Genomic DNA, 26,008 nt, shown 5'->3' with positions numbered 1-26,008 from the left:
ATCCAGTGTGCCTTCTGTTTCCACAGGATGCTAACATATGGAGCCCCTGATAGGACTTCTATGGAAAGGAGAACTTGGATGTGGAAGCTCACATTGGAAATGAAGGTCTTCTATTCATACTTGTCACAATGGTGATAGAGAATGAAAACAGTTGGAAAAATTTCAGAAATACAAATTCTGAAACCAGAAATTCAATATAGTTATGTTAGCTTGTGACAAAGAATAACTATTTCATGCTGTGCAAAGCCAAACCCAGGGTTCTCACCTCTTCTCTTACATCAGCAAGTTGTAGCTGCTCTACTGGATTATTACCATCAATGCTCTTTATCTTCAAAACAAAACAAAACAAAACAAAACACCAAAAGTAATGACACAGAACTTTTCCTTGACCATGCATTTCTATTTAACTACCATTCCATTCTTGAATGCCGATTAAAACTTGTTGAAGGAAGGAGTTTTTATGCTCTTTGCTTCCTCATTGCTACTTTCCCTTTTCTGTCCTATTCACCACAACTTCCATCCCTAATCCTCCACAGACATTGCCAAAGATCTTAAATGTCAAAAAATTCATTGATGACTTCTCTTTTATTTTATAAGCAATTATTCCCAAACTCCTGGCGTACCTGAGAGCTTTGTCATGATTGGGGCTTCCCTTCCTGGAGGGTCTTCTCCAAATACAAGGCTTTAAGTGCTTTTTATATACAGATATCTCCTCAACCTGTAGCTCCAGCCAAGACCACTTCTTAGAACTCAAACTCACATATCAATTGCTAATACTTGATGTATTTACTTACTATCTAATACACATCTCTAACTTACCATGGCCAAAGAAGAATTCTTGATGTATCCACTTCCTTGAGGGGTCTTCTTCATGCCAATAATTAGTACAACTGCCCACTAAAATGGCCAATCAAGATGAATTGACCTCAATTGACCTCATTTCCTAACGCCTACATTCAATCTATCAGCAAGTCATACTAAATTCTGTTGTGTGTAGCTTAAAAACATATTCTAAATCCACTGCTTCACTCTATATCCATGACTATCATCCAGAGAAGAGCAAGGTAGTTGATATGCTAGGTTATCACACAAGTACCCTAACTGGTCTTCCTCCTTCCACTTTTGCAGCAGTGGTCATTAATCAGTTATCATGTATAAATACAAGTCAGACCATATTACTCCCCAGTTTCTCTTATCATATATAGAATGGTACTTGATTTCCTTAATCTGCTAAGAGATGCCCACATGTGATGGAGCCTTTTTTTCTCTCTAGTCTCAATTCTGCCTCCTTTGTCTGACACCCACCACACTCCAGAAACATTGGCTTTATTTTTGTTCCTTACATATGACAACCTTGTTCCATCTGCATGCCCTTAGCAATAGCCACTCCCTCTACTGAGTTTTAAAAATATTTTATTTATTTATTCATGAGAGACACAGAGAGAAGGCTGAGGCATAGGCAGAGGGAGAACCAGACTCCTCGCAGGAAGCCTGATGTGGGACCTGATCCTGGAACTCCGGGATCACACCCTGGGCCAAAGGCAGATGCTCAACCGCTGAACCACCCACATGTCCCGATTTTTTTCTTAACCTGACTGGATCCCTTTTGTTATTTAGAGTCCAGGCCATATGTCAGCTAGGCAAAGAGTAATTCAGCAATTATTAATTACTGACTAATATTAATTACCAATATTAATTAATTTCTAATAATGATACTAATGGCACTACTTAGCAATAACTAATTACTAAATTTTAATGCAGTGTAACCACCCAACCGTTCACTAACATAGCATCTTAATTTGAGGCAAGCCCTTATTACAATTAGCTTACTTGCTTATTATATATTTCCACCCACTAAAAAGCAAGTTGTCTGTTAGTAAATGTCTGTTTTGTTATCTACTGATTTCTCCAAAGCTTAGGACACTTCCTGGAATGTTGCAGGTATTCAGTAGATTTTTGTTGAAAGACTAAAATGAAATTGTATTAAATACAGTATTGATATTTTATCCTCCAAGAAGTCATTACGTTGGAGGTGTTTTGGTGGAGTTTTGGGAAACAGTGTGATATAGATTGGCTGTTTTAGAAAGTAGTTGGCATTAGTAATTAATATTAGTATTGTATTGTGGGTTGAATTGTGCCCTATGCCCAAATTCATTTATTGAAGTCCTACCTAGTACTTCTGAATGTGACCTTATTTGGAAATAGGGACATCACAGCTATAGTTAGTTAAGATGAGGTCAAATGGATAGGGTGGATCCCTGACTCAATACAACTGGTGTCTTTATAAAGAGAAATTTAGATAACAGACATCACATACCAAGAAAGGCATGTGCAGATGAAGGAGAGGTCAGTTGATGCAGCCAAAACCAAAGAACACTGAAGATTGCCAGCAAACCAGCCAAAGAAGCACAGAACAGATTCTTCCCTAGAAAATTCAGAAACAAATATTCCAGCCAACACCTTGATCTCAGGCCTGTGAGACAATACATTTCTGTTGTTATGTCACCCATTGTGTGGTATTTTTTTAGGGCAGCCCTAGCAAACTAATATAGATGGTCACTTAGGGTTGTTTCAACTGAGGCAACAAGGTCAGGAACTTATACCCCACATTGACCATCGGATCAATGACTATTGGATGCAGTTTTTCAGTTGAAAGGGGTAATAAAACCTTGAGTCAGGCACCTTTCTGTGGCAGAGGGTAAGTGGTAGAGAGATTGTGAGTACCTGGCAAGCAGTACTCCCAGCAGCTGAGAAAATACACCTCTCAGTCCTGATAGGGATTCTGGCTCACACACACAGATCTGCATGGTGCTGGGCCACGTGAATCTATTTGCTCTATATAATAAGTTGGTAGGTCTTGCAGATGGCTGGCTGGTTTCTTTGGGGGGAACTTACCAAAGGGAAAAATAGGCTGTAGCCTTCATGACTACAGCTGCTCTTGAGAACACTGCTCTTCACCTTCTACTACCCACTTGAGATTCTCCTGCCTGTCAACACTGCTGGCCCAGGGCCTATGGAGAAAGTTCCCAGGGCATCCCTCAGGTACCATACTAACTCTTTTCCATTCCTACAGCAGCCCTATCCCTGTCTCCTTCTGCTGTTCAGTGTCAGTACTCAGCCAGTTGGGTTCCACCTTCCATTGCCTGAGGAACCTGAAGTGATCACAGAAAAGCCACACCATAAAGTCCAATGGGATTCTTACTGTATTCCCTGGTAAAATCATTCCTTCTGTAGGAACCACTGGAACTTGGGTGATCATGGAAATGTGCTTTAAGTCTACACTGTCCATATGTTACCAAGCACTTAAATGTGGCTAGGGTACCCAAACAACTGAACTTTTAATTGATTTTATTTTAATCATTTACATAGATGGATAGTGTGCTGTTCTGGCCATGCAATGGCCTGTCACTGTTCTCACTGTGTCCAGGGCTTGATCAGCTTTTCCTGCTCTCCAGCTACAGGAGATGAGATTCTCTACATATGGTGCCAAAAAGGTTTGCAGGTCTCACTTCACCACGTTTTGCAGATCAATTACCCTCAGGCTTTCATGGTCTTTTCCCAACAACTTGACCTTCAGTAGCGCTGATCTGGTTCTCCTGTCCTCACAATGACTTTCAAATGTCCGAGATAAGGTATCTGCTGATGTTGCCCCCTCCACCGGTCTTCCACCTCAGTTCCTACTGTGAGAGTGGCAACCCCGCACAGCTACAGCATGCACAGAACTTCCGTGCCTCTGCTCATTGCAGACCTCAGGGCCAGCAGGCTTGCGGGAGGTGCTCAGCCAACCTGCCTTGGAACTGGGCTCCTGGGACCGCTTTTGCACTGACTTTCTGTTAGGTTTATTTCTCTAGAAAACAGATCCCAAAGGAAGTTTTGCATGCTGAAGGCTCACTGGGGAGCATTATCAGGAACAACACCTGTAAGGAAATGAGGCAAAAGGAGCCAGTGAACTGTGATCTAGCTCTATGTAAGGCCTCAGGGGATCCCATGGAGGTAGGATGACCATTCAGAGTTGTAAACTGAGGTACTGGAGTCCTTGGAGCCCCATATTGACCACATTAAATGAAAGACAGCTCCTTTTGTCTGAGCACACTTCTGAGACAGCCATTAGCTGTCTGTCTGCAGTCCATACTGCCAGCTGGGGAATCCTGACTCATCCTGGAAAGAATGATTTGGATGGCTCATCTCAATGCACCCTACATGTTTATTATAACCAAGCTACTTTAAAATGGAGGAGATATGGTATATAAAGAAAGATTCTGGAACTGTAGCAATCTACCCCAGCCCATGATGCCAGTGTTCATGAAGAGCTGATGGGGCCTCTCAGTTGTGAACTGTGTCACCTGTATCAGGAAGTAATGGTTCAGAAGACCCCCTCCAGACCAGCCTTCCTGCATTCGCATCTGGGTTTGGCACCTTGCATAGAGGTGACCTGGTGCAAGTTGTGCCTCTTAATAATTCTTGGGGTTGTTGTGGGCATTAAACAAGTTAATATGCAAAAAGGGCTGAAGAAAGTGCCCTTTGTATAGTCAATACAAATTAGTGTATAAACTAGTGCTTTCACTATTGATATTTTCCTCAATAGACTGATTTTTTTTTAGTCCCATGAATTCTGTGTAGGTTTGCGGTTGTTGTTGTTTTAGTTTTCTCACATATCCAGTGTAAGAAATAGCACACTATTTGCTTTATTTTTATTTAAATTCATTTATTGTACCGTGAAATATTGTAAACCTACAGACCTATCTAACTATCAGGTCATGTTTTTTTTCTTATCTTTGCTTTTAGAAGAAAATACCACAAACTCAAATGAGACCTTTGGGATACTCTTCTCTGTTTCCATTTCACTTCCCCTTCTCATGTCCAGAGAAAACTAATTTCACGAAATCAATGTCACTATTTCCTTGTAGAATATATACCATATTTAACAATTTATATAAAGGGTATCAAATGCTATGCACTCATTTGTGATTTACTTTTGGAAATTCAGCATTATGTTTTGAGATAGTTGTTTGAATAATGTAATATTTCAATGCATTTCTCTGTTCCATATTTGATGAACAATTTAGTTATTTACAATATTTCAATGAACAGTCTTATCAATATCTCCTTGACTATATACACACCTATATATTGAATATATAGATTCCTCTAGTCTAGAGTATGAGATGAGAAATGGAATCACTTCTTCAATGCAAGATAAGCTTACAAGATTTGGCAGATTTATTGAACCTGATGGGCAGGCTCACAATCAAGTCAGCAGGGTGAGAAATAATGTTTCCAATCTTTATCTACAATTAATATTATCAGACTTCAATATTTTTTCTATTCCAACAGGTTAAATGCATCAATTATTTTGATTTATTCTTCTCTGATTTTTAGTGATGTTGAATGCTTTCCATTTGAATATTAGGCACATGTTAAATTGCCTATTCATATGCTTTGTGCATTTCCCCATTTTTGTCTTTATTAATTTAAGCAGTTATTTTTTATGTATGGAATACCAAACTTCTGTCATTTACATGGATAGCGAATATATTTTCCTATTCTGCAGTTGTTTATTCACTTTACTAATTGTGCCCTTTTTTACACCATTGTAAAATAGTCACATTTATCACTGCATTATTATTATTATTATTATTATTATTATTATTATCATGGGGTTTGTACTTTTGGTGTCCTGCTGAACAAATTATTTCTTTCTTCAGAGTCATAAAAATACCCACATATCATCTCTCTTGAGCATTTAAAGTGAAGGTTGTAAATTTTGTTAGTTCGTGGCTTAATTGCTTCATTTACTTTTATGTACACTTAAATAAAAAGGATTAGATCTATAACCTACCTGAAATTGTTTTTGTTGTCTAGAGAATGTAGTAGGGCTCAGATTTCCCTGTGGATAGTTATCCAAACATCATCTATTTCATTGCTTTCTTTTTCCACACAACTGCAATCCTCTCCCTACCATAGATTTCATTTCTATGGAAGCATGGATCTGGACTCTGTGCTATTCCAATATGTATTTTTTTCTAAACTTGTAGCAAAATCACATATCAAGTACTGTAGTTTTCAGATGTCTTGAATTCTTAATAGGCATGTCCCACAACCTCATTGTCTCTTTCATGAAAATTATATTTACTTTTCTTGGGCATTTAGTTGGAGGGGGTATGGAGCAGAAAGGTTCTTCTCATTTCTTTAAACTAGGAAACATCAGGATGCACTCATATGTTGTCAATTTCATGTATAACTATTAAACCTTCCATTTAGGGTACATGTTGTGGTGCAAAAATTTGACTAGAAATAGAATGTTTGCAGAGAGCATAACAGCCTCTGAAGACTTCTCCTGCACTTACCCACTGATTTACCACATTTCCCTCTTTAAAACGATCTTCTCTTATCCCATTGCCCCTCAAATACAGTGCATTTATAAAAGATTTCAAGAGAGTGGATGATTTTCTTTTAGTGCAGCATAGGATAGGAAGAAATCTTATTTGTATAGAAATGGAATTTTTAAATATTATGTCTAAATTAATCAAGAATATGTAAATAATAATGAAAATCTATAATACAGACATCTATGAAAACTAAATATGTGTTTATCAAATAAATTCATATAATATAATAAATAGCCTGACATTAATACAGTCTTCAAATCTTGCTTAAAAAAAGTTTTATTTGTTTTTTAAAGTATAGTTGACATACAATGTTAATGTTAGTTTCAGGTGTGCAACAGAGTGATTCATAATCTCTACATATCTGTCATAATACACTATTACAGCACCATCAGCTGTATTCCCTATGTTGTGTTTTTTTATTCCTGTGACTTATTCATTCCATAATTGGAAGACTGTATCTCCCAGTACGCTTCACCCATTTTGCCCATTCCCCTTACCTGCTTCTCTCTAGCAATCGTCAGTTTTTTCTCTGTATTTGTAGGTCTGATTCTGCTTTTTGTTTGCTTACTCATCTGTTTTGTTTTTTGGATTACATATAAGTTAAATCACATCTGTCTTTCTCTATCTGACTTATTTCACTTAGCATAACATTCTCTAGATCCAACTGTGTCGTTAACAAATGGCAAGATCGCATTCTTCTTTATGGCTGCATATACATACCACATTTTCTTTATCCGTTCATCCATCGATGAACACTTGGGTTGCTTTCGTATTGGCTATTGTAATATGCTGCAACAACCACTGGAATTAGTGTTTTCATATTCTTTGGGTAAATACCCAGTAGTGGAATTGCTGGATCTTATGGGAGTTCTATTTCTTAAAAAGTTTTTGAGAAACCTCCATACTGTTTTCCACAGTGTCTATACCAATTACATTCCCATGCACAGTACATGAGGATTCCTTTTTCTCGACTCCTTGCCAGCACTTGTTGTTTCTTTGTCTTTTTTATTATGGCTGTTCTGAACAGGTGAGATGGTATCTCATTGTGGTTTTTTTTTTTTTTTTTTTTTTTTTTTTTTTTTTTTTTTTAATTTATGATAGTTACAGAGAGAGAGAGAGAGGGAGGGAGGCAGAGACACAGGCAGAGGGAGAAGCAGGCTCCATGCACGGGGAGCCCGATGTGGGATTCGATCCCGGGTCTCCGGGATCACGCCATGGGCCAAAGGCAGGCGCCAAACCGCTGCGCCACCCAGGGATCCCCTCATTGTGGTTTTGACTTGCATTTTCCTGATAATTAGTGATGTTGAGCAACTTTTCATGTGTTTATTGGCCATGTGTATGTCTTTGGAAAAATGTCTATTCAGGTCCTCTACCCACTTTAATCGGATTATTTGGGGTTTTTTTGGTGCTGAGTTGTTGAAGTTATTTATATATTTTGGATATTAATACTTTATAGATACATCACTTAAAAATATCTTCTTCATTTAGTAAATTGCTTTTTTATTATACTGATTAAAATGTACCTTATGAGTAATCAAACAAAGTAGGGTAATTGATGGATGCAGTATAGTTCACTTAAAGTTCAACTATATTAAGGATTCAAAGCACTGTTAATTATTGGTTGTTTTATAAAAAGGTGACATAGCATCAGGAAAAACCAGTGTCTGTCTCAGTCCAAAATGTCACTTCAGCATATCTAAATAAGTTTTCAAAATCATTCACATTTATTATTTTTATTTAATAGGCTCCCAACTATGTGATTTTAGGAAAAGATCCTAATATTATTTCCTATTTTACAAATGGAAAAATGGAGATGCCAAAATACTTATGATTTGGAAAAGACTACAAAGGTATGGCTTAGTAGAAGTCAGTATTTAATTTTTTCCTTTTTCTCTTTCTTCTTTTAGAACTTATGTTTTTGTCATTTTGCCTCTGGTATTAATCATATTTTCCTTACATATAAAAAAATGAATGAATATCTACTGCTTGACTGAACAATAAAATTATACCTTTTAATAGCTAAGAAAATAAGGTACTTTCACAGTAATTCTTCAATATTTCTACCAGAATAAATGTTCCATTTATCCATTTTCATTTAAAAAATCAAATAAACTAAAACAAATAAATGGCTAATTTCTCTCGAACTGACTTTGATGTGTTCATATACCCCTGAACTTTTTTGCTTATTTCTTCTATTTCTCCATTTGGTCAACATGTTGCCCTTTTGCACTTATAATAAGTGAGGAAGGAAATGTAGTAACTATTTGATTCTTGTTGCCAAGGCTAATAAAAGTCACTCTAGTAGAATGTTGATGCATTTATCTAAAATGGGCTTTTTTTTTTTTGGATTATCAGTGAGTTTCATTTATCATAGTATCTCTATCCTCCATTACCACAAATAACAGAGTTGACATTCATTTAATTATCTCTTTCAAATATGCAGGTCATTCCAGAGCTAAACTCCTGTAAGAGAAATGGATATTGCTATTCAATTAATAGCTAAATTGGCAGAGAGCATAGTATACAAGATAAACTAGGAAGCAATTGACAGTAAGTACTATTTTTTTTTCCCTGACACCAGAAACACAGCATGAAGAAAGCCAATTAAGTCGAACATCTCATCAACCTATTAACAAGTATACAATTACACTTCAGGGTTTATTTCCAACAGCTGATTTAAAGCACAGTGTTAGGGAAGTGATATATATATCCATATTTTGACTTGATGCTGGTATCTAAGTAGCCTGTTACTACTTAGCCTGGGGATTTAAAACAAATTAAGTCAGTCTATAAAAATATATCTGATACATTAGGTAAGACGTACACCTACGGCCCTTTAGATATAACATGGTCTTCAGATCATTCCAGAGTTAAAACCAATTTGGAGGGGCACCTGAGTAGCTCTGTTAGGCCACTGAATCTTGATTTCCACTCAGGTCATGATTTCAGGGTTCTGGGATCAAGCCCTGCATTGGGTTCTGTGCTCAGCGAGGAGTCTGCTTAAGATTCTCTCTCTCTCTCTCTCTCTCTCTCTAATAAATAAATAAAATATTAAAGAAAAAATACTTTGGAATCAATGATTTTATGCTTGGATATGTGCTTTATGGAACTCCACAGCCCTAACTCTTCCATGGTGTGTTATACTCACACACTTCATTTATTGGCCTTCCTGTTCTGACTCTTGAAGTCCTAAGTATATTATTGCCTGTTCTAGGTAATTCAGATCTTCATTAAACACTTTAAAGCCCCAACTGCTATTTCTTTGGGGTCAGTTGCTGCAATCATAGCTCATCACAGGATCTACCTCAGGTGTCATTTTCGTAAGCAGAAGACCAGAGCAAAGAATTATATATTAGAATGTGCCTTAAATATATAAAAGATCTGAGGAAGAGGGAAAAGTAAAAATAGAGAAAGTTGCTTTTCTCTCTTTCAATTCTTCCAAACTAGACAAAACAAATCTACCTTTTCCACTGAAGAAAAAATAAATAGTAAAATTAAACACTTATCCATCCCCCCTAAAAAGTCTGAGAGATGTTTCCTATTGCTTTAGCCATGTCTCAGTTGTAGGTATCACCCTTAACCCTGAGGCTATGAGACAAGCAAGACACTCATTCAGTCAGTCATTATTCCATCGTGCAACACATTCTATTTGACATGAATAGGTTTGTGGGTATTCCATCATGAGTAAAACCTGAAGGGACCCTGCCTTCATGAAATGTACAGTCTATTTAGAAGACCATATATAAGTGAAATAATAACACACATACATACACACACAATGACAGTTGTGCCAAATGCTCAAGAAGTGCATGGCAGTTCTGAGGGCCTAGAGTAGGGATATTTGACTCAGTGAAGTTGGCAAAAAACTTCCTTAGAAGGTAGTACTTGAGCTGAGATGTTAAGGATGAATAGATATTAAGTAGCTAAAGTTAGATGTTTAGATGAATAGGCATTGCTGGGCTAAGCTAAGAATTTGGATCTTTATCTTAAAGTAATAGGGAATAATGATGGGATTTTAACAGGGGAACAGTAGAGTTTATAATTTTATTTTCCAAAAGAACACTATGACCAAAAGATAGAGAATAAGCTAGAATATCTGTAACTTGGCTAACTAGGATGCTATCACTTTAGTTCAGGTCAGAGAGGGCTGCTGCATGGATGCTGGTGAATAAGATAGGAGTGAGGATTTAGAGGATACAATTTACAAGATTTTGTGCTGGGGTGAAAAATGAAAGGAAGGGTGATAGGAAAGAGTCAAGAGTGATATCTGGTCTCTGACTTTTTCAACTGAAGCTTTTGCTTTCATTCTTTGAGATGGAGAGTGCTGGAATAGGACCAGGGTTTTCCTGGAGGGAGGTTGAGCTCATAAATACATTCTCTGGAACATGTTTCAACATATTCTGAAAGATCTCAGTCTGATGAGAAACACAAATATACGTTTACAATAATGACATAGATGCTACAATGGATGTGTGCCACTGTTGTGGATAACAGATCAAGGATGACAATTTTATCCTTAAGGCTTGGAGATGTCCTCATAGTGAAGGTAACACCTGACCCAGAATTTGAAGGGTAAGTTGCAGTTTGCTGAATGGTTAAATAAAAAGGCAGTTAAGTGTGGGAAAGAAGTATTGGGACACTAGAAACAATGGAATAGAGTCATGGAGGTATCTAGTGTGTGGAGAAATTACTAAGTATTCCATGTGTCTGAAGGGCTTTTGAAGGAATAGCAGAATAAGAGGCTGTAAAGGTAGGTTGGGTAAAGTGTCAAAATCTTTAAATATGTGGAGACCTTGTGTTTTATTTTCTAAACTGCATACTTTTCTGAGCAAGGGGGAAACTATCAGTAATTATGACATGTCGGTATAAATGGGACTGGGGCTATAAATCGCTCTGTACTCTCTCAGGAAGCTAACTCATATACCACAGGCAGTTGTCAGAGGTCTTTTAAAGGGAGCAGGGAAACAAAGATGAAGATTTCTGGAAATGTTGGTATGGCATCTCTGTGGAGGTGGATTTAGAATCTGCCCAGCCTTTTTGAGATCTATAGTATTATTTTGTATATAAATCTTATTTATCATTTGGCTATTAAATGGTTTTCTAGGTTCCATTTATTTTAAACAAAATTTATTTTCATTTAAAGTGGCAGGATTATTTATTAAAGTTTTAACTATATAAGAAAATATGTGCATGGAAATTTGCATGAATCTTCAGATATCTGGAGAAGACATTATTTTAAACCTGCTTTGAGTTTTTATATTCTTTTTTATTAAGACTTGTTGATTTATTGTAGAGAGAAAAAGAGAGGGAGGGAGAGTCTGTGACTGGGGTGGGAGGCTAGAGGCAGAGGGAAAGAATCTCAAGAAGATTCCCCACTGAGCTTGGAACCCAACTCAGGGCTCAATCCCATGACCCTGAGATCATGACCTGAGCCGAAATCAAGAGTTGGAACCTTAACCAGCTGAGCCACCCAAGTTCCCCAAGGTTTCTATATTCTTTTACTGTTCCCCATGTAGGTCTACACTAATCTATTTCTTCTCCTCCTCCTCCTCCTTCTTTCTCCTCCTCCTCCTCCTCCTCCTCCTCCTCCTCCTCCTCCTCCTCCTTCTTCTTCTTCTTCTTCTTCTTCTTCTTCTTCTTCTTCTTCTTCCTCTTTTTTAAATTAAGTAGGTTCCACACCCAATAAGGAGCTTGAACTCATGCCCTGAGATCAAGAGTTGCATGGTCTACTTACAGAGCCCAGCGTGCTGCATCTCCACTCACTCTTTATAACCACTATTTTGGCCATTTTAGACCAAGGCTCCATATATCCTTGAATATCCATGTTCTGTGTGCACTGTTTGCCTCTATAATCTATCCTCTGTCCTCACTCCAGGATATTGTAGTATCACACAGATGCTCTTTTGCTCTATGTGTGTCAGGCAGAGGCTGGAAGGGATAGAGAGCACCACTGAGCAGAGGGAGAAACCAGAATCAGGACCAGATAATCCAGGGTGAGTGAGTACATGCATTGCATTTTGAACATACAGAAGTGTGGATAAACAGCAAATGAAGTTAAGATGTATTAATGAATAAATTTTTGAAGAAAGTATATACCTTGAGTCCACAGAAGGAGCTGAGATCAGAAGCTGGGGACCTCATGTGGTTTTGAAGGCACATGAGTTGTATTGGCATGTGCACTTTAGCTAGAATATTTGTGGAAAATTGATAGTTCCTCAAATTCTTCAATTTCAGTAACTTTCATCTTTATTCCCTCAGTGTCCTTCATTCATGGGGAGTGAAGTCCCCACAAGGGACCTCATCCTTCCCCATGAAAGCTTCCTTCCTTTTACCTTTCTTTCCTTTTATTCCCCTACCAACTCTGCTCTGTGTGCCTGTCTCTCCCCTTATTCCTCCCTGTTCCTCCAGTCTATCAGCTACCATGTGTGTACCTAATCTCTGGTAGACACCTCTCCTTATAGTCATTTTGTAGATCATTCTGCAGCACGTCTATGCAATGCCTGAGTCATGGCTACGTGATTTGTTTTTCATTTTCCTCAAAGGTCAGATCCTGCTTTCCAAGATAGCCTCCCTTCCTACTCCCAGGAGAAGAGAAAGAAGCAATTTGATTTCAATTTTAAAATTTTTTTCCCCTTCCACCTCAAAATCCCCCAGTGTCATTACTCTACCTTCCTAGTTAAAACTGTCTGCTTTCTTACAATATGATTTCTCTCTTTACCTCTTATACTTTTCAGCACATCAAACAATATTTCCACCTTTTAGCATTTTACTGCTTTGAGCTGCACTTTCTTATTATTTCAGCAAATAAGGCTGTTCACATCTTTGCCATACTTCCAGAGAAGCTTTGGCTTCTCTCCTGACCGAAGTGAGAATTGTCATGATAAAATATATGGCAACAGGTTCTGTTCAAGTTCAAGAGAAGGGAAACATATGGGTGGTTGACAACATGCATATTTTATATACACCAGGACCACCCTGGAGGATCCAATTCTCCTAACTACGGACATTGGTTTTATAAAAGATAAATTCAATCTTTTCCAAGTCAGTTTAGGAAAGTGTATAATTTGAGCAAATATATTTCTTCTCTGTGCAAAGGTATTTTCAACAGATAATTTTGTTCCCCGAATAATTTTAAATTATTCTTTAGACAAAGCAGCATCTCTAAGAGGTGTGTTAAAATCTGATCTGCCCAGGGAACAAACATATAACTGGAGCACAGTTTGATAGTTTGCCAAATGAGACAAAGGTCCAGGCAACTGTCCATGGCAGAATCTGAACCTATGGGAGATCTGGACAGAGTAAAGAAAGCAGAGTAGAGCAGAAACAACACGAAAGTGGTTGGGATGAGTCCCAGGTCCCCTGACTTATTCCCTGAGATTCTTAGTCTTATACTCTTTACTCTAGCTGTCTGTCTCTTCTCTTTACTGCCTTTCCCACTAAGGAAGACCTCCTATTATTGGCGATAAAGGATTTTGAGGCTAACATAGAGAAAATTGATTGTTGCCTCAAAAGGTTTATGATATCAAGATAGTTAGACTTCTAGAGATATGTTGATTTCTAACTCTATTCACTAAAGGTAGTTACCCTAAGAGTTGGAAATATTTCCTTGGTGAAAAAAATATAGTTCATTTCTCTCATGCAGGTAATGGTCTTAGCATTCTATTAAAGTTTTAGAGTTCATTTAATACATTTCAAATGCTTTTGTTTTATTATGGAAGGATATAATAACACTCACCTTTGTGTTTAGTATGGGAAACCCCTTCAACGATCCCCACTGTGTCCTGGTTTTATGGAGAGTAGACTTCAGTAAACAATTTCCTGTGGACAGTCACGCTTTCTGCTCCTTCTTCTACCGTCTCACACTTGGAGAAGTCACTCACTCTTCTAGGTTCATATTCCATGACTGCACACAGAGAGATCCCAGCCTTCACATCGCAGGAAAAGTCCACTCTTATGCTGATGGTACACGTTGGACCTTTACCCTTTTATGTAATCCTTTCTTCATAAATCAGGATACATAAAATTAGTCTCTATGCTCTATTAGTGTATACTACAAAATGACATTCCATGATGAATTGTATTTCATGATGAAAATGCTGACACACAGGTATTTTTGTTGTTGTTGTTGTTGACACAGGTATTTATTTAAAAACATTTACTCAGGTAATAAATGATAGCATTTGTTTAATCTGGACAGTTGGAAGATCTGAGGCAAGTTACTGCTGACGTTTGGCTGTGTAGCTCCCCACAGCCTCCCAGAACCTGAAGCCAAATTTGTTCTACATCCTGCTGGGAGCAGTCTGTATGAAGTGAGTTTGTCAGGTGTGAGGGGTAGCCTTATGTTACCAAACCACCTTTTGTGATCAAATGCTCTTGATAGGGAGGCTACTTAGAAGCTCAGTGCTTCTTCCTTCCAAAGTTACTTCTCTATTAACTTAAAAAAAAAAAAGAGAGAGAGAAAAAAAGCCTCTTGCACATTTGCACCAGATTGAAAGTTAATGGAAAGTTCTTCCTCCAGATATCTCTGCCTTATATGCTCTGAATCAGATTCTCTCCTCAATTTCCTTGTCTTTTCTGAGAACATTACCATTTTTCCAATTACTTTCACTCAAAACCTTGGAGTTCTCTCTTGACAGATCTTTCCTCAGGATGTCAAAAAATTAGAGAATTCTTGCTGTTCCCCATGACACTTTCTGAATCCAGGCCTATGGTGATTCATTTTCATTCTGGTTAGCAAAACATTTGACTGGATTTCAAGAATATTGTCCTCACCCCAAAACTCATCTCTAATTATGACAACAAAAACTATTTTCTCAAGCAACATGTCACTCCTCTGCTGAAAAATCTAAATTGCGCCTCTGTAACATATAAAATCAAGACTCTCCTTGCAAGTTCTCTATACTTTATTTGCCCTATTTTTCCATCTTGTTTTCCAGCCTTATCCAGTGTGAAGCCTCCACTCATAGGGTCAGTATCTTTATTCTCCTTGAATCCAGTCTTTTTCTTTTCTTTAAATTCTTTTAATTTTGCAGTGTATTGGTTCTATCCTATCTCAAATTTGAAGCTGGACGAAAAGCCTGGTTTTCAACAGGCTCTCAACATATCTCATTTCCTACATTAACCCCAGCCTTACTCTGAATTAGACACTAATTACATCCTAAATATATTGTGTTATTGTTACATAGTGAAAAGTTGCCTGAGCACATCAAGTTTACCCTGGAGTCTGCTGGGTTCTGGAGGCCTCAGGCCCTGATACTGTACTGCCTGGTCACCTGCCTCTCCAGCCTTATTATCCTTGGTTTCTGAGCCACAGGTTTTTCTCTCCTTTTACAAAATCTGACCACATATAAAAATGAAATTCCTTATGGTTCTTCCTTTTGGTCTCTGTTTCTGATTCTCTTCTAGAAACATATTCCTACCCTAAAACTGCACCTAATGTGGATTCTCTTGGGCATAACAACTCAGTAGAAATGTATGAATGTTTTCTCGTGACAAAAATGGGCTGAAATGTCTAGAACAGACACAGATTCATTGAAACAGCCAAACAAACCAACAAATCCTAATAAGTTAGTTAATATCTGAAGCAACGTACCAAAATGAGATGAAGCCAGATTAAGTCTGTTTCTTAATTCAATCTGGTCATTGAGAATCTCAGACTAAAATTATAAGCTTAAATTTTGGTAGAATTCCTTTAACATGAATATTGTACATTGGTAAATTTTTTTTTTAATCTACAATAGTCACACAGAGAGAGAGAAAGAGAGGCAGAGACACAGGCAGAGGGAGAAGCAGGCTCCATGCACCGGGAGCCCGACGTGGGATTTGATTCCAGGTCTCCAGGATCGCGCCCTGGGCCAAAGGCAGGCGCCAAACCACTGCGCCACCCAGGGATCCCTACACTGGTAAAATTTTTGAAGGCAAGTACCAGTCTTCTGCTGCTTCTTCTTCTTCTTCTTCTTCTTCTTCTTCTTCTTCTTCTTCTTTTCTTCTTCTTCTTCTTCCTTTTCTTTTTCTTTTTTTTCCAGTGTCTTCATAAGCCCTGGTACAAAGCACAATACCCTTTAATTATTTTATATTTTTATCTTAATTATATGAGACAGGGTTTGGTGATGATATGCAGCCAATACACAAAATCTGAATTGCTGCCTACTTTGTAAATATAGTTTTATTGGCGCATAGCCTGACCAATAACTTCTATACTATTGTTTGCATATTGTCTGTGACTGCCTTTTCCCAAGAATTGCAGAGTTGAGTAGCTGTGACAGAGACCACGTGACTGCAAAGTCTGAATTGTTGACTATCTGCCTTTTTAGAGAAAAGTTTGCCTCGCCCAGTTATAAGAAGACACTGACAAAAATGCCTGTATGCTGATAGCCTTCTAATATTGAAATGATATATATCACAAGACAAAATTTTGAGTTGGCAATTGCCAAATGAATAACAGTGCAAAAAATCACTCAGGAATCAAAGCAGATTTATCCTCTTCTGTAAGACCTTCCCTACTCTTTCAGCAAAGTTAATTGTTCCCATACTTTATGCTAGAAAATATCATTGTAGCCAGGAACATTCATGATTGTTTCAGTGTTCAGCTTTCTAATTATGCTCTTTACCAGGAGAATGAGTATATTTATTCATCTCTACTCATTCTGATACTTACAAATGGAACTAAGTAAATGCTAGGCGCTTAATGATTGTTGGTTTGGGGAAAGGATGAATGGATAAGTAAGAAACTGCATCTAGTGAAGGATTGTCTTCAACATTTCTCTTTCATTTTATACTTTCAGACTTTTGGGAAATATTCTCAGCAAATGGGCTAACCTGGCAAAGTTAGAAATGATGACACAATCGGATTTGTAAACATTACCTGAAGACATGACAAAGGTTGAAATTACAAATAGTTTCATTATAAAATAGATACCAAAAGGTAAATAGATAAACTCAATTAATCAAATATATCAGTGGGATAATTCCTATACTATTTAAAAAATATCAGTGTTGTCTTTGTCAAGCAAGTAGGCATGGATTAGGATAAAATATTATTTTGTCTTGTTATAAGAAGCCTAATGTTCCTATTAAGAGGGTCATTTGGCAAGTTTCAGTGACTTTTATTCAGTTGTTGATCTCTATATTCATTAAACTATCAATATCTGACCACTGATCATATATCAGGGACTGGATTATGTGCCTTTACTTTTTGTTTTGTGCCTTTACTTTTAAAAAATTTATTGGGGTGCCTGGGTGGCTAAGTCAGTTAAGTGTCAGACTCTTAATTTTTGCTCTAGTTATGATCTCAGGGCCCTGCGATTGAACCTTGCATCCGGCTCCACACTCACCAGGGAATCTGTTTGAAGTTCTCTCCCTCCCTTTCCCGCTCCCCTTCCTCCCCAGCTCAAGCACGCACTTACTTGCTCTCGCTCTCTCTCTCTCTCTCTCTCTCTCACCCTCAAGTAAATAAATCTTAAAGAAAACTTTATCCAATAACTTTAGTAAATATGTTTAGTTATCTTTTGTAGGTTAGGTAACCCTTACAACTATATAATTTGCCATTAAGTGGAGTAGCTAGGCGCTAAGAAGCCAGATCTTGTTATCAGCATTTGCTTTTTCTGGTAACTGACCACTAAGGTTAATTCAGTTAAATCATTTAATCTTCCTGGAAAGATATGTGCCCCTTTACTAGTCCATGCATATTACTATTCAAACTGTAAAATTGGTGTTTTCACTTTCTATTACTGTCATAACAAATTAATGCAAATTCAGTTATTAAAACACACACACAAATTTATTATTTCATAGATCTGTAGGTCAGAATGCTAGGTCCAATGTGGCTCAGCTAGGTTCTTTGCTTAGACTATAACAAGGTCAAAATCAGTTTTCTGTGATTCGTGCATTCTTTCTGGAGTCTCTGGGAATGAATTTGCTTCCAAACTCATTCATTCAGACTGTTGACCAAGTTCAGTTCCCTGTGGTTATGGAGCTGAAGACCCTATTTTCTTGCAAACGATCAGATGGGAGGCTCTCTCATTTTCTTACAGACGCCTATGCTCCTAGTAACATTGAACCTCCCCACCTCCACACCCATCCAACTTCACATCAGCAGCAGCTCCGTGGAATCCTTCTCATGCTTGAATCATCTCCCTGACTTCACCTTTGCTGCACTTCTCTTACCACCAGCCAGAGAATTCTTCCTCTATTCAAGGGCTCATGGGATTAGATTGGACCTACCTGGATAATCCAGAAAACCTTCCTATTTTAAGATCAGTAGCTTTAGTTACATACTTTGCCATGAAGCATAACGTATTCACAGGTTCCAGGGATTAGGGAATGTCTTGGGGAGAGACATCTTTGGGGGCCATTCTGCTTACCACACTTGGCAGGACACCTTTCTTAGAAAGAGAACTCTGAAGAAAGATACACATGTCAATGCTGGCTTAATTGTGCTTTAATAACAACCTCAAGATCTCAATGGTTTATGAAAATGTGATTATGATTTTATCAAAGTTTGGTTGCTGTTCCATCTGCCCCACATCATCTTCTTTTAGGACCCAAATTGACACTCTATCTGGAACATTGCCAATGATCCTGGCAGAGTAAAAGACATACAATGAGCCACCTAACTCCTGCTGCCCAGAAATGATACACATCACTTTTCACATGCTAGGGCTGAAGCAAGTCACATGGTTTATGTAACCCCCAACCTTCACCCCCAGCCCAGAGAAAGTCAATGCAAAGAGGAAAATGGGATATTTGGTACAAAATAATATAATCTATGGTAATATATACAACTTCTTGTCATTGCTTGATCTTCTGTTTGACTAGTTCTCAAAGGACCCATACGGATTACCACTGTAGGAGAGGATACATAGTATCATAAAGATGTTTTCATTTCCAGGACTACAACTACATGTAGACAACTGATGGTTAGTCAGTACCTAGAGGCAGTAAGACCATTAACAGAAGGAATGCATTTAGTAAGAACTCCAAAGAAGCCACCACAAAGTATGAACATGGTGAAAGGAAAGCAAAAAAAAAAAAAAAAAAAAAATGTTGTTGCTTATATTTTCCAAAGTTCTATATAGAAACAAAACTAGACAACTGCAAGAAATAATGGAGGAAATGCTGATCACTTTCCAAACTAAAAACATTTTAAATGTGAAGGATTAAAGTTGAATTGTGTTATATGTTACCTAGACAATCTTCCCATCTTAACTTTTGAAATCAGCACAACAGTGCTCTAATAAATAAATAAAAATAAATAAATACCAGTTTTTCTTTACAGAGAAAAAACAATTCAACAGAGAGTGTCTAACATTTATTTAGAATCTCCCTTAAACTTTATCCTATAAAATGAACACTACTGCTTTCTCTTTTTGCTTTGCAGCAAGCCCAGCTGGCATCATTCAAACATTGTAAAATAATTAAGACTGTGGATTATGGTCAATATGGGTAGGGTGTCGGGGGAAGCTGGGAGCTGGAAGCCTATGAGCAGGGTTGCAGGTTGCCATGAGGGAAAGACATTGATGGGAGATTGTGTATGTTTCTGTTATCATTCATTTATAGATCAATCCATTCTATACAATTAATGTCCCAGTAGTATGTGGAAGACTAACACAAGTTTTTTTTTTCTTTTTTTTTTTTTACCGAGGATGCAGAGTTTTTTTTTTAATATAAATTTATTTTTTATTGGTGTTCAATTTGCCAACATATAGAATAACACCCAGTGCCATCAAGTGCCCCCCTCAGTGACCATCACCCAGTCACCCCCACCTCCTGCCCACCTCCCCTTCCACCACCCTGAGTTCGTTTCCCAGAGTTAGGAGTCTCTCATGTTCTGTCTCCCTTTCTGATATTTCCCACTCATTTTTTCTCCTTTCCCCTTTATTCCCTTTCACTATTTTTTATATTCCCCAAATGAATGAGACCATATAACGTTTGTCCTTATCCAATTGACTTATTTCACTCAGCATAATACCCTCCAGTTCCATCCACGTTGAAGCAAATGGTGGGTATTTGTCTTTTCTAATGGCTGAGGAATATTCCATTGTATATATAGGCCACATCTTCTTTATCCATTTGTCTTTCAATGGACACTGAGGCTCCTTCCACAGCTTGGCTACTGTGGACATTGCTGCTATAAACATCGGGGTGCAGGTGTCCCGGCGTTTCACTGCATCTGTATCTTTGGGGTAAGTCCCCAGCAGTGCAATTGCTGGGTCGTAGGACAGATCTATTTTTTACTCTTTGAGGAACCTCCACACAGTTTTCCAGAGTGGCTGCACAAGTTCACATTCCCACCAACAGTGCAAGAGGGTTCCCCTTTCTCCACATCCTCTCCAACATTTGTGGTTTCCTGCCTTGTTAATTTTCCCCATTCTCACTGGTGTGAGGTGGTATCTCATTGTGGTTTTGATTTGTATTTCCCTGATGGCAAGTGATGCAGAGCATTTTCTCATGTGCTTGTGGCCATGTCTATGTCTTCCTCTGTGAGATTTCTCTTCATGTCCTTTGCCCATTTCATGATTGGATTGTTTGTTTCTTTGCTGTTGAGTTTAATAAGTTCTTTATAGATCTTGGCTACTAGCCCTTTATCTGATAGGTCATTTGCAAATATCTTCTCCCATTCTGTAGGTTGTCTTTTAGTTTTGTTGACTGTTTCTTTTGCTGTGCAGAAGCTTTTTATCTTGATGAAGTCCCAATAGTTCATTTTTGCTTTTGTTTCTCTTGCCTTCAATACATGTATCTTGCAAGAAGTTGCTGTGGCCAAGTTCCAAAAGGGTGTTGCCTGTGTTCTCCTCTAGGAGAACTGTCCTCTTCCTCTAGGAGGAGACTGTCCTTATTCCAGTGGATAGTCTTTCCTGCTTTGTCGAATATTAGTTGACCATAGAGTTCATGGTCCACTTCTGGGTTCTCCATTCTGTTCCATTGATCTATGTGTCTGTTTTTGTGCCAGTACCACACTGTCTTGATGATCAGAGCTTTGTAGGACAACTTGAAATCCGGCATTATGATGCTCCTGGCTCTCGTTTTCTTTTTTAATATTCCCCTGGCTATTCGGGGTCTTTTCTGATTCCACACAAATTTTAAGATGATTTGTTCCAATTCTCTGAAGAAAGTCCATGGTATTTTGATCGGGATTGCATTGAATGTGTAAATTGCCCTGGGTAGCATTGGCATTTTCACAGTATTAATTTTTCCAATCCATGAGCATGGAGTAGTTTTCCATCTCTTTGTGTCTTCCTCAATGTCTTTCAGAAGTGTTCTGTAGTTTTTAGGGTATAGATCCTTTACCTCTTTGATTAGGTTTATTCCTAAGTACCTTATGTCTGGGTGCAATTGCAATTGGGACTGACTCCTTAATTTCTATTCCTTCAGTCTCATTGTTAGTGTATAGAAATGCCACCGATTTCTGTGCATTGACTATGTGTCCTGCCACACTGCCAAATTGATGTATGAGTTCTAGGAATCTTGGGGCAGGGAAGTCTTTTGGGTTTCCTATGTACGGTATCATGTCATCTGCAAAGAGGGAGAGTTTGACTTCTTCTTTGCCAATTTGAATGCCTTTTATTTCTTTTTGTTGTCTGATTTTTGAAGCTAGGACTTCCAGTACTATGTTGAATAGCAGTGGTGAGAGAGGACATCCCTGTCTTGTTCCTGATCTTAGGGGAAAGGCTCCCAGTGCTTCCCCATTGAGAATGATATTTGCTGTGGGCTTTTCGTAGATGGCTTTTAAGGTGTTGAGGAATGTTCCCTCTATCCCTGCACTCTGAAGAGTTTTGATCGGGAATGGATGCTGTATTTTGTCAAATGCTTTCTCTGCATCTATTGAGAGGATCATATGGTTCTTGTTTTTTCTCTTGTTGATATGATCTATCACTTTGATTGCTTTACAAGTGTTGAACTACCCTTGCATCCCGGGGATAAATCCCTCTTGGTCATGGTGAATAATCTTCTTAATGTACTGTTAGATCCTATTGGCTAGTATCTTGTTGAGAATTTTTGCATCTGTGTTCATCAGGGATATTGGTCTATAATTTTGGTGGGGTCTTTGCTGGTTTTGGAATTAAGGTGATGCTGGCCTCATAAAATTAGTTTGGAAGTATTCCATCCCTTTCTATCTTTTGGAACAGCTCTAGTAGAATAGGTATTGTTTCTTCTTTAAGCGTTTGATAGAATCCCCTGGGAATTCTGGCCCTGGACTTTTGTGTCCTGGGAGGTTTTGGATGACTACTTCAATTTCCTCCCTGGTTATTGTCCTGTTCAGGTTTTGTATTTCTTCCTGCCCCAGTTTTGGTAGTTTGTGGTTTTCCACCAATGCATCCCTTTCTTCTAGATTGCCTAATTTATTGGCATATAGCTGCTCATAATATGTTTTTAAAATAGTTTATATTTCCTTGGTGTTGGTTGTGATCTCTCCCTTTTCATTCGTGATTTTATTAATTAGAGTCTTTCTCTTTTGTTTTTTTATATGGCTGGCTAGTGGTTTATCTATCTTATGAATTCCTCATAGAACCAACTCCTGGTTTTGTTGGTCTGTTCTACAATTCTTCTGGTCTGTATTTCATTGAGTTCTGCTCGAGTCTTTATTAACTCTCTTCTGCTTGGTGCAGGTTTTATTTGCTGTGCTTTCTTCAGTTCCTTTAGGTGCCAGGTTAGCTTGTGTATTTGAGTTTTTTTCCAATATTTGAGGGATGCTTGTATTGCAATGTATTTCCCTCTTAGGACTGCATTTGCTGTATCCCAAAGATTTTGAAGGGTTGTATCTTCATTCTCATTAGTTTCCATTAATCTTTTTAATTCTTCTGTAATTTCCTCGTTGACCCTTTCATCTTTTAGCAGGATGCTCTTTAACCTCCATATGTTTGCATTTCTTCAAAATTTCTTCTTGTGATTGAGTTCAAGCTTCAAGGCATTATGGTCTGAAAATACACAGGGGACCATCCCAATCTTTTGGTTTCAGTTGAGACTTGATTTGTGACCCAGTATGTGGTCTATTCTGGAGAAAGTTCCATGTGCACTTGAGAAGAATGTGTATTCAGTTACGTTTGCATGTAAAGTTCTGTAAATATCTGTGAAATCCATCTGGTCCAGTATCATTTAAAGCTCTTGTTTCTTTGGAGATGTTGTGCTTAGAAGATCTGCCATTTGCAGAAAGTGCCGTGTTGAAGTCTCCCAGTATTAGTGTATTATTATCTAAGTATGTCTATACTTTGATTCTTAATTGATTGATATACTTGGCAGCTCCCACATTAGGGGCATAAATATTCATGATTGTTAGGTCTTCTTGTTGGATAGATCCTTTAACTATGATATAGTGTCTGTCTTCATCTCTTACTACAGTCTTTGGGATAAGCTTTAATCTATCTGATATGAGGATGGCTACCCCTGCTTTCTTTTGAGGACCATTTGAATGGTAAATGATTCTCCAGACTTTCATTTTCAGGCTATAGGTGTCCTTAGGTCTAAAATGAGTCTCTTGTAGACAGCAAATAGATGGGTCTTGCTTTTTTATCCAGTCAGATACCCTGTGTCTTTTGATGGGATCATTAAGGCTATTCACATCCAGTGTTACTATTGAAAGATATGAATTTAGTGTCATTGTAATACCTATTCAGTCCCGTTTTTGTGGGTTATTTCTTTGGGCTTCCCCTTTCTTTTACAGAGTCCCCCTTACTATTTCTTGCAGAGCTGGTTTCGTGTTCACATATTCTTTCAGTTTCTGCCTATCTTGGAAGCTCTTTATCTCTCCTTCTATTCTGAATGAGAGCCTTGCTGGATAAAGCATTCTTGGATGCATTTTCTTCTCATGTAGGACCCTGAATATATCCTGCCAGCCCTTTCTGGCCTGCCAGGTTTCTGTGGAGAGGTCATCTATTAATCTAATATTTCTCCCCCTATAAGTTAGAGATCTCTTGTCTCTTACTGTTTTAAGGGTTTTCTCTTTATCTTTGGGATTTGCAAGTTTCACAATTAAATGTCGAGGTGCTGAAAGGTTTTTATTGATTTTAGGGGGGGACCTCTCTATCTCCTGGATAAGAATGCCTGTATCCCTCCCCAAATTAGGGAAATTCTCAGCTATGATTTGTTCAAATATGCTTTCTGGTCCTCTGTCCATGTCAGCACTCTCTGGAACCCCAATTATATGTAGATTTTTCCTTCTGAGGCTGTCATTTATTTCCCATAGCCTTTCCTCATGGTCTTTTCATTGTTTTTCTCTTTTTTTCCTCAGCTTCCTTCCTTGCCATCAACTTGTCTTCTATGTCGTTCACTCTTTCTTATACTTCATTAACTCTCGTCGGCAGGACCTCCAGTTTGGATTGCATCTCATTGAATTGATTTTTAATTTCAGCCTGATTATATCCAAATTCTGCAGTCATGAAGTTTCTTGAACCCTTTATGCTTTTTTTCCAGAGCCACCAGTAGCTTTATATTGTGCTTCTGAATTGGCTTTCTGACATTGAATTGTACTCCAAATTTTGTAACTCTGTGGCAGAGAGTACTGTTTCTGATTCTTTCTTTTGTTTGAGTTCTTCTTTCTAGTCACTTTGCTCAGTGCAGAGTGGCTAAAAATGAGTTGTACTGGAAAAAGGAAGAAAGGAAAAAAAAAAAAGGAGGTGTATCCTCTGGTTCTATATTTTGTAAATCCCTCAATCTCCCCTGCAGGTTTTCAGCGCTGCTCTGTCAAGAACTTGCGGTTCTCCTGTTCTTCCAGCTGGTCTTCTGGGTGAGGGACCTGCTGTGGTGATTCTCATGTGTGTGCACCTGGGGGAGCTTCCCCGCCCCTTTTTGGGTGCATGGCTCAGTGGGAGCTGTTTATCCTCTGAGGTCCCTGTTCCCTGGTGGTCCCGCTAAGACCCAGGCACAGGGTGACACTAGGAGGAACAACCACACTGGCAGTGGCCAGCTCTCCAGCTCTGGAATCAGCTCCCCCAGCAACTACTGCAGTTCCCAGTCTGCACTGGCCTGGATGCTGGGGTGGGGGTGGGGGGGTGTGCTGATCTGCACCGCTTGGGGGCGCCTGGCGGCAGGAGCCTCCTCGCTGTCTGTGTTCTCCCCACTTCCACCTGTCCCAGGAGGAATGCAGGATCTTGAGCTGTGTCCCCCAGCACCCTGGTTTCTGGGGCCTGTTCTGCTGAAATTGCACTCCCTGGGCCCCAGCTCCAGAAGCCCCCTCTGCCCGGAGCCCCTGCCTGAGCTTCCAAGGCCCTGCCGGGTGCTCTCCAGCCCTTTACTGTGCTTGGCCTGCAGTGTGTGGTTCACTCTCCCCCAGCACACATCCTCTGTTAGTGACCCTGGGAGAGTGGAAGCTCCATTGCCCCTCCTGCGGTTCTGCCTGGTTTCCCTGCTAAGCATGTTTCCATCTGGGAAGAATCTGGTGCGGATTTTTAAAGTTCCTCCTTCTCTGGGACTGGGCTTTTCTTGTGCTGGAGGCTTTCACTGTCTGGCTTTAGCCTGTCTCCTCACAGGGCCCCTCCCCCACTTGATTCTTTTTTATATATTTTGTTTCCCCCCTTCTACCTTGTTAGAAGTGCAAACTCTTCTCTCTGCAGCATTCCAGCTATTCTCTCTTTAAATCTCAGGTCAAATTCGTAGGTTTTCCAGATGATTTGAAAGTTACCCAGCTA

At 38.7% G+C, this 26,008-nt stretch overlaps 2 long non-coding RNA genes across 4 annotated transcripts in view; both read left to right on the top strand.

Moving 5' to 3' along the window:
- The window catches only part of LOC140631453 (uncharacterized), a 39,633-nt gene extending 23,333 nt beyond the window's left edge, over positions 1 to 16,300 (top strand). The window contains exons 4-6 of one of the 2 annotated variants that reach the window (XR_012029003.1): positions 8,134 to 8,239; positions 8,833 to 8,939; positions 16,130 to 16,300. This is a non-coding gene — a long non-coding RNA (uncharacterized lncRNA). Of the gene's footprint in view, positions 1 to 8,133; positions 8,240 to 8,832; positions 8,940 to 12,310; positions 12,383 to 16,129 lie in introns of those variants that run through there. The other variant, XR_012029004.1, reaches the window with a different exon arrangement.
- Positions 16,301 to 17,177: 877 nt separating this feature from the next.
- LOC140631732 (uncharacterized) overlaps positions 17,178 to 26,008 on the top strand; it is a 138,900-nt gene continuing 130,069 nt past the window's right edge. For both annotated transcript variants that reach the window (XR_012029261.1, XR_012029260.1), the window contains exon 1: positions 17,178 to 17,313. This is a non-coding gene — a long non-coding RNA (uncharacterized lncRNA). The remainder of the gene's footprint in view (positions 17,314 to 26,008) is intronic.

The sequence above is a fragment of the Canis lupus genome, chromosome 4 (genome assembly GCF_048164855.1).
Source record: "Canis lupus baileyi chromosome 4, mCanLup2.hap1, whole genome shotgun sequence".
NCBI lineage: Eukaryota > Metazoa > Chordata > Mammalia > Carnivora > Canidae > Canis > Canis lupus.
This window is presented reverse-complemented; position numbering and strand designations above follow the sequence as displayed.